A 9,149-nucleotide genomic window follows, 5' to 3' on the forward strand; every position below is an offset into this window, starting at 1 on the left:
GAGCTGTTCCTCTTCGGCCATCTTCTGCTTTACACTTCTTGCTATGATTTACCACTGCTGGGCATATCTACCTGTGCATTTATGACAGTCTGTCTCCCCACTAGCCTGTGAGCACCAGGAGGGCAGGGATATGGGAATTTTTTTGTTTGTTCATTGCTCCATCCTCAGCTACCAGAACACAGCCAGGCATTCCCAGGCACTCAGTCAACATTAATGCAGTGAATTGAGCTGGCAGTGTGGGGACTACAGGGAGAAGGGCTTCAGCAAAGTAAAGCTGGGAGTGGCGCAGCTCCACCTAGCTCTTTGAATTGTCTGCAGGAAGCTGTGCCTGCCTTCCTCTTTGCTCAGATTCCACCCTGGGGTGCATCTAGCACTGGCATTTCCCCTCTCTGCTTGCATGGAGGACCCTTGGTGGTCCTCTGGGATGTGCAGGACCACCAAGGGGCTCCTTCCAGCACTGCCTTTCCCAGCAGTATTTCTAAGAGATGCTCTGCTTTTGTAAAGCTAAGACCACAGAGGGATGTTGTTATGGGCAAAATTATTCCCCCACCAAATTCATATCCTAAAGCCCTAGCCTCCAGTACTCCAGAATGTGACTCTATTTGGACATAGTGTTTTGAAATAAATTATGAACTTCAAATAATATCATTAGGGTAAGCCCTAATCCAATATGACTGGTGTCTGTATAAGAAAAGGAGATTAGGCAATAGACACATAGAGGAAAGGTCATGTGAGAACATGGTAAGAAGGCAGCCATCTACGAAGCAAGGAGTGGAACCCCAGAAGAAATCAATCCCACTGACACTTTGATCCTGGACTTGGAGTCTCAAGAACCACGAGCAAGTAAACGTCTGTTGTTTACGCCAACCCCTGTGTGGTATTTTGCTATGGCAGCCCTATAAAACAAATAGAGGTGTTTATCAGGATTTAGGATGTAATCTTAGGGTTCTGTTGAGAGTTGAACCCTTCAGACAAAAAGATGGAAGTTCTGGTCTTCCCTCGTGTGGGGTGGGCAAGCCCTCCAAGTGCAGGGCTCAGACCAGTAACATTGGCATCAACTGTGAATTTATTAGAAACGGAAATTCGCAGGTCCTAACCCAGACCTAGTAAATCAGAATCTCTGGGGATGGAGCCCAGAATCCTGTGCTTTAGAGAGCCACCCCCAACCTGCCCCACATGTGACTCCCAAGCATGTGAAAGTGTGAGGATCACTGGTGAAGAAGCTGTTGAGCATGAGTTTCATTTTCAGGAATTAGGCTTAACCGTTTTACTTGCCACAGTACTTTTCAAGGTCTGCAAGAGTAAAATAGTGAAAAGAGTGTTGTTACTTGTGTCTTCCCTTGAAACTAAGAAAGCAAGCCTCTCTGGTTTGAAGAAAGACAATGATTTCATCGAGGGGTACAATTTTATTTATCTATGTAGATATATAAGTAATTGGGCTGAGGAACCACACTGCTGGTAATTCAGCCAAGATAATCAATCACAATTAGTGTTTTCCTAAAGGAAATCAATGAAAAATTGAGCAGAATGTTTCAGAAACCTCTGCTACTCCAAGCCTTTTCCAGTTGCAGGACTCTCAATGGGTCTCATTGCTCAAAGACATTTCTACATTCCTTTGCCAAGGAATATGAACTCAAGTTTGAGGCTTCACAGTCTTTTACCACTTTCTGGATGGGCAATTTTAATGAATGATTATGCTGATAAATTTTGTAATTCCTGGGAAGATGAAAAGCCAGTACAGCTTTCTGGCAAAGCTTTGCAAACGGTGAAGTTTGAAAAGGAATACTGAGGTTTCCAAAGTCTGTAAATTCACAGGACCTTGTTTCAGTCTATGCCCGCTCACTGTGCATGTGCACAAATGGGCTGTGTCTCCCAGGGAGTTTGACAGTTTTGCTTCTACTGCTCATGGGTGGCAGAAAAGGCTGGTCTCTTTTTCAGATCAAAAGGCAAGTGAAGTCTGCACCTTCTCCCTCTCTGGTTTCCTGGACAATTCTGACTATATCACTCCCAGGATTTCAACCACTACCTGCACCAAATACCAATCTCGTATCTTTAGCTGTGACCTTCCTGATCCATTTTCCTAATCAGTTCTGGTGGTCTCAATATGAATATCTTGTGAACTACTCAGATTCCATATATCTTGGGCTTCAGAATCATTAGTAGCTACAACACGGTCATAACTTCAAAGCCAAGCGGCCCATTATGTTTACCACTTCCTATCTTCTTACTCTCTCAAGGCATTGGTCTTGGGAAGTTTTAAGTCTCTTTTCACTCTTCATTCTTCATTTATTCCCTAGCCCAGCTTAAAAAATCGCTTCCTTCGTTCTCTTCGACTGCCTTGACCCATTATCCCATTGTCATCATCAACCTATCTTTTGCTACAGTCAACTCTCCTCCACTAAATACCTGCACCATGTAGATGAACCTGGCTGGAGAACAAACCCCAAATCACGCAAACTTGTCTCACTTTCAGTGTATGAGCACAAAACTCAATGTGCCCCTTAGTAATCATTCTACATTTTATTCGTTCCCTTTCCAAGATGACCGGTTCATTTCTTCCGTCTCTTCTAACGTCCAACACTCCCTCCTTTCTCATGCTCAGTTGATGATTGCTTCCCATTTCACTGAAGAAATAGAAACAATTGGAGAGAATTTCCATAATCTTCTGCCAGCTGCTAGTACTCACCTAGCTCTGTCTGTGCCCCTATGCCATGCCCTCTTTCCTACTAAGGGTAAACTTGCCTATTCCTAAGTAAGCCTGAGTGAGTGTATGATCCCACTCCCTTTTACCTATTCAGAGACATGTGTCTAGAAATTATCCCCTCTGTATGCATTATCCAAGGCCCTCACTCTTCTGGGGGTCATTCCTATATTCTTATAAACATATTATTATTTCTCCATTTTAAGAACAAAAGAGGCTGGGAGTGGTGGCTCACATCTGTAATCCCAACACTTTGGGAGGCCAAGGTGGGAGGATTGCTTGAGGCCAGGAGTTTGAGACCAGCCTGAGTGACATGGCAAGACCCCATCTCTACAATAAATGCAAAATTAGCCTGGCATGGTGGTGCACACCTATAGTCCCAACTACTCAGGAGACTGAGATGGGAGAATCACCTGAGTTCAGGAGATCAAGGCTGCAGTGAGCTATGGTGGCACCTCTGTACTTTAGCCTGATGACAGAGTGAGACCTTGTCTAAAAAAAAAAAAACCAACCAAACAAAAAAAGCAACAAGGAAGGAAGGAAAGGAAGGAAGGAGGGAGGGAAGAAAGAAAGGAGAGAGAGAAGGAAGGAGGGAGGGAGGGAGGAAGGAAGGAAAGAAGGAAGGAAGGAAGGAAGGAAGGAAGGAAGGAAGGAAGGAAGGAAGGAAGGAAGGAAGGAAAGAAGGAAGGAAGGAAGGAAGGAAGGAAAGGAGGGAGGGAGGGAGGGAGGGAGGAAGGAAGGAAGGAAGGAAGGAAGGAAGGAAGGAAGGAAGGAAGGAAGGAAGGAAGGAAGGAAGGAAGGAAGGAAGGAAGGAAACCCCTGTTTTAAATTTACCTCTCTCTCCAGTTACTTTATCTATTTCTCTGATTCTCTTCAAGGAACCCCTAGAGAGCTGTGTCCACTCACGATTGCTCAGCCATCCCCTCCTGTCATGTTTTGATTTCACTCCAATCAAACATCCATCCTTCCCCTCCACTCCACTAAAGCTAAACTATGCTTGTCAAGATCACTAATGACCTACTTAGCTGAATCTAATGGGAACTATTCAGTCCTCCCTACACCAGAAAGTTTTTGTGCCTCCCTTTCCGCTTCCTAGAGCTCATTCCTGACCAGGCCATTCTCTCTCCTGCAGGTGTTGGTTTCAGTGTCACTTCTCCATGAGTCTTTCCTTCACCCACCTCTGACTCTGTCAATATTCCCTATCCCTGCTCCTAATTTCTTCTTTTTCATAGCCCTCACCATAACACACACTCTATATTTGACTTATTTTTCTTTTTAATCATCTACCTCCCTCCACTAGGCTATAAACTACAGGATGACAAAGGTTTTGTCTGTTTTTTCGTTGCTGGATGTTCAATATCTAATCTAGTGTCTGGCATGTCATGGACAATTAATAAATGTGAACACATAATTTTAAAATAATAAACAATATTTTAAATGATAGAGGAGAAGGCTGGAGAGGTAGAAGTGAACCTGGCCTAGCCAGCTCCCTCCTGGCTGGCTGAGCAGTACTGAGACAATGTCTGAGCCCCTTGCAGGCTGGGTGCCCCCAACCTGCCTTCTTGGCAACACACCCTTTCTTAGTGGGAACAGAGTGAAACTTAGAAATTTGGACTTTTGCAACCACACAAGCAAAGAGCAGTTGTAGGCTGGAAAAGGCAGTATCTGCTTTAAGAAGCTGGGCCTATTTCCTCTGGCTTACCTACGCACCAGCTATGACAGCAAAGCTGATAAGATTAGAGACAATCACCCCATTCCTGCCTTCCCTATCCCTCTCATAGGGAAAAAATGGAAAGATAAGAGCGGCATTTTAGATTTCCCTCAAAAGATTTTAGGAGAGAGAGAGAGCAATGGTGGGTCTGAGGTCAGGATTAGTGATTTCAGTGGTTAGGTGCGGAGTAAGGCAGCTTCTGGCAAGTGAGTGGTGGAACCCTTGTGTGTCATTTTTCCCCAGTGATGCCTTATGGGATGGGGGTGGCATAACCTTGCACTTGAAATGAAATGTCTCTAGAACTCAAATTGTAGGATTATAAGGCTAAAGTGAATTGTTTCCCTTCTGGTACCACCAAGCAATGCCTACCCAATGAAAAGAATGGGAAAGAGAAAGAAGAGAACATTCAGTTCCCCAAAAGAGGATTCCAAACCCCACTCCATGGGATCAGGCAGGCAGGCAGCAAGGCAGCGGAGTGTGGCCAGGAGTCGTCACACCATGGGGCTCAGAGCAAGTGAATCACAGGCAAACCCAGAGGGCCCTGAACTGCATGCATCTGTTCACAATGCCTGGGCATTACTTGCAGCTCAGTCTACTGACTTTAAAGGGCTAGGCAAGGAGAGACACCTGGCAGGCAATGTGGATAGAAATGCACTCCTGCTTGTCTTCCCTGCATCATCTCTCCTTTTTCCTTCTTTCTTCTTGGCACTGAATGTGAGTTCTCTGGTGCCAACAAAACAAAAATTTTAAGAAAATCAAGGTAAGAAACTGTGGGAGCAGAAAGTCCTCTGAGTCACACCATGCAGGTAGCTTTCCTCATGCTGATGTGTGGAGCTGGCTGTGCCCAACAGCTGTGCTCAGTTTTTTAGAAGCCCTGGAACTCATTGAATCCCGGGACACCCCAGTGGATCCCATTTCTTGCTCATAACAAGGGCAATAATTTGACCTTAATAAATGAAGATTTGGCTCCACATATCATCAGGAGCTGTGGGGGGAGCATAATTTCCCAAGTCTATCAGCTACTGAATGAAAAGAGACCCGTTTAGCAATTGAGGATCAATCCATCACGTGTCGGCCATTCAGGCTGCAATAAAAAAGAGAAAAGATGGATGTCAGTGTAAAATAGTCCTGTGAATTTTGACATCCTTGGCCAAAGACCCTGTGGAATAGTGCCCTGGCAGGCAGTAATTGTCTTTAACAGCCACTGTATTCTGCACAAGAGCCTGAAATTGAAAGACTTCACACACATTTCAAAGAAAGTCCACTCACCTGTTTGCTGCCCCATCTGAAGATAAACGAAATGCCTTCATGCTAAGAGGTGGCACATGCCTCCTTGCACCCAACTCACCATTGCCTGTGCTAGGTCACCTGTAGGAAGGTAGGTAAAGACCTGTGATCACAGCACATCCTCTCCTTTCCTTCTAATTCATGGACTCTATATTTAGTGATAGGATTTCCAAACTAGCTTTGGACATCATCTGAAATAGAATATGGAGACTTCCTTCTCTGATTATACCACACCCCTGCCCCCTCCCCACCCCAAGAATGACAGTGATTGTCTCTGGAAGCAATATGATTGATTTGTACTTTTATTTCTTTGTATTTTTCTGGATATCTCAAATTTCCCAATAAGAAGGGTAGACTATTTTTATAATTAAACAAAACTATTAACTATTAAAAGAAGGGTGGGGGGTAAAAGAGAAAATGAGGAATTTCTTCTCAATGAAAAGAGAAAAGCTGACAAGATGTAACCACAGTTGCCAGAAGAAAGCCTAACAATCTAAAGGCAATAGACCAGGTTGAATGCCAGCTTCTCACACACAACTGGGGTCTTGTTATTCATCCCTGCATTGTCTTGCGGCTCTGTGAAGCACAGTAGCTCCTGCTTTCTTTTAGTCACTCTTTCAAGGGAGGACAGAAAGCAGGGAGTGATGGACAACAAGTAGAAAGTGGAAACTTGAGAGTTCTGTTCAGCCCCTTGGTCCCCACTGCAGACACACATCCTCCTGCCACAGGAGGGGACGGGGGCCTGCTGATGGGTGCACCAGCTCCTGAAGGAAAGCTGTCTGCCAGGAGCACTGCACTGGTGCCCATTCCCTGCCTCGCCTGTCTCCCAGGTGCATAGAGAATACCCACACCCAGACCTGTAGCTTCCCTGTCTGTTTAAACAAGCTGATGTTTCTTGGTTGAATTTTAACCACCTCATCCATCAAACTCCTTCTCAGCTTTGAAAGCTTCCTACAGGTACAAACCCTCCTAGTATCACCCGCAGGCTCCTGTACCTGAGGAAAATAAGCTCCCCTTCTCAAATTCTGATTTTAAGCAAAAGGCAAATCCCTGGGCATGGCTTTACAAGCCCTTCCCTATCCATCTGCAATTTAGAATTTCAGCTTTACTTCAACTCCACTCACCTGATATTTCAATTTTCCAGACGAGTAACAGCTGCCTGACTTCATCGTATGCTTTTATGCCTCTATCTTTGCTGCTGTTTTTTCCCTTGTGTCAAGAATACAGCTCCTTTATGTTGTTATCCATTTGGAAAATTTTGATTCATCCCTCTATAGCCAATATTCTCAGATCGCTCCCGTATCCGAAGAGCAACCCCCCCATCTGATTGTTTATTTGCCTTATCATATTTCTAGATTTTATGATTCACACACACAAAAACTGTTCATTCATCTCTATGCTTTCAATAGTCACATAGCAGCTATTCTCTAAGTGTTTGATGAAGAAATAAATGACGTCTTTCACCAAGTTTTATCACGCTCTGCAATTATATATTCAAGTCAAATCACAGTGGAATTTGTTTGCTTGTTTTCAATGTACTCCTCTGTGGCTGGACTATTTTGGTTTTTCTTTTTTGTTTTATTTAAGGGAGCAAATAATTATAAATTTAAACAAATGAAATATGCAGGTGAGTATACACCATTCCATCAACAAACAAGTACATATTGAACCCTCCTTTTGAGCCTAGCTCTGCACTGGGTCCTGGGGAGACATGTATCTTGTTAGGCAAGAATGAGAAGGAGCATATTGTCTGAGATAAAGCTGAAAAGATGAATATATATTTATTTTGGTTAATTAAGATTAGTAAGGTGAATCTGATTCACATTGCGTTTCAGTAGTGCCTGTGTATAAGTGCATTAATTCAGAGATAATGGTAGCAGTGTGCATCAGAATACCAGGAGAAAGCCTAATGAAGAAACTGAGCAGTAGTTGCTCCTTGATGTGTCAGGCTTTGCACACACATATGTGTGCAAAAATATGTGTGTCTACACTTCAGAAAGACAGGAAGCCTTTATTTTCTCTACGTAATGCTGCCCTTAACACACGCGGCTATCTCATGCTCAACAAATTTATTCACTTTCAGCAGGGTTACTCAGCCTCAGCACTACTGACACTGTGGATGGGATAATTCTGTGTTGTGGGGGTTGTCCTGTGTGTTTAGAATGTTTAGCAGGATCCATGATCTCCACCTACTATATGTTGGAGCATCCTCCCCTCCTTCAGCCCCATCATGTCAATCAACATTTTCTCCAAACATTGCCAATTATCTTCTGTGAACAAACTTCTCTAAGGTCCAGTTTTGGCAAATGTGGTTTTCAGACTTGCTTTGGAGGAGTATTCTTAAATTTATTTTTATGATTCTTGCAGGGGAGGGGAGGGAGGAAAAAGGGGAGGGAGGTGAGGGAGAGAGAGAGAACACAGGTTACCAAGAAGATAATTCCTAAAGAGCTGGTGCTTTGTTTTCTAAATAGCTACTATTAGGAAAATGAAGAAAACACACTATTCATTGTCTATTTCCTAGTGTTTATTACTCATTCAAGATGAACCAATAATACTCTAGAGTGATATTAAAATTGTACCCAAGGCCATTGAGTATGACTTTGAATTAAGCTTTGGAAATATTCCTAGCAACACATTTAATTAACTAGGATGCTTGGTTAATATTAAATCCACATCAGCTAATATTAAAAACATATATATTGAGGTTTAACAGCTTCAGGAGAGCTCAGGATCTGATTGTGATGTTGTTCATCTCAATGTACAGGTTCATTGAATCTTTCCAAATGGAGCACTGGGGACTAGAACATTACCACTGATTTGGAGAGCAAAGAGGGGAAAATTAAGTTATTGTGTAACAATGTTTATATTCTAAACAATGTTTATAACGAGCTATACAAACAGGTTGGGAGAACTTGCTCCATTGATGGCAATATCCTTCCTCTACCTCAGAATGCTTGGGTCTCAAAAGCAAAATCAGAACAAGCGTAGGGGTAAAATGAACATGTGGTGCTACTCTCCTTATTTAGAGGATGAAATTTTGCCCCTCTAGCAATGTTCACTTCAATGTCCATGATTTTCACTAAGGTTATCCTTTTCGTTTTTTCTTTTTTTTTTTAATCTGGGCTTGGAGGAAGAAAAATAGACCAGTATCTAAAAGCAATTTGTCCCCACCTAACTAAGATGGGGTAGGCATCTGATAACAGGATTGGGGAGATTATCCGGTCAGGGAAGATGCTGGTAGATTAAAAAAATGGCAGAGTGTCCCTTAATGTTTCATCCAACAAATGTGTTAGTTATCAGTATACATAATCTGGTCTATAAAATCCAAATTTTATGGAGTCAAACCTCTTACAACACAATTCTTTAATATTTTGCTTACCTGCATAACTTTAACCTTCTTACTTATTCCATATGTATGTCATCAGCTGCTTATTAATAGTTTCTTGTGTG

The sequence above is a fragment of the Macaca fascicularis genome, chromosome 8 (genome assembly GCF_037993035.2).
Source record: "Macaca fascicularis isolate 582-1 chromosome 8, T2T-MFA8v1.1".
NCBI classification, from domain to species: Eukaryota; Metazoa; Chordata; class Mammalia; order Primates; family Cercopithecidae; genus Macaca; species Macaca fascicularis.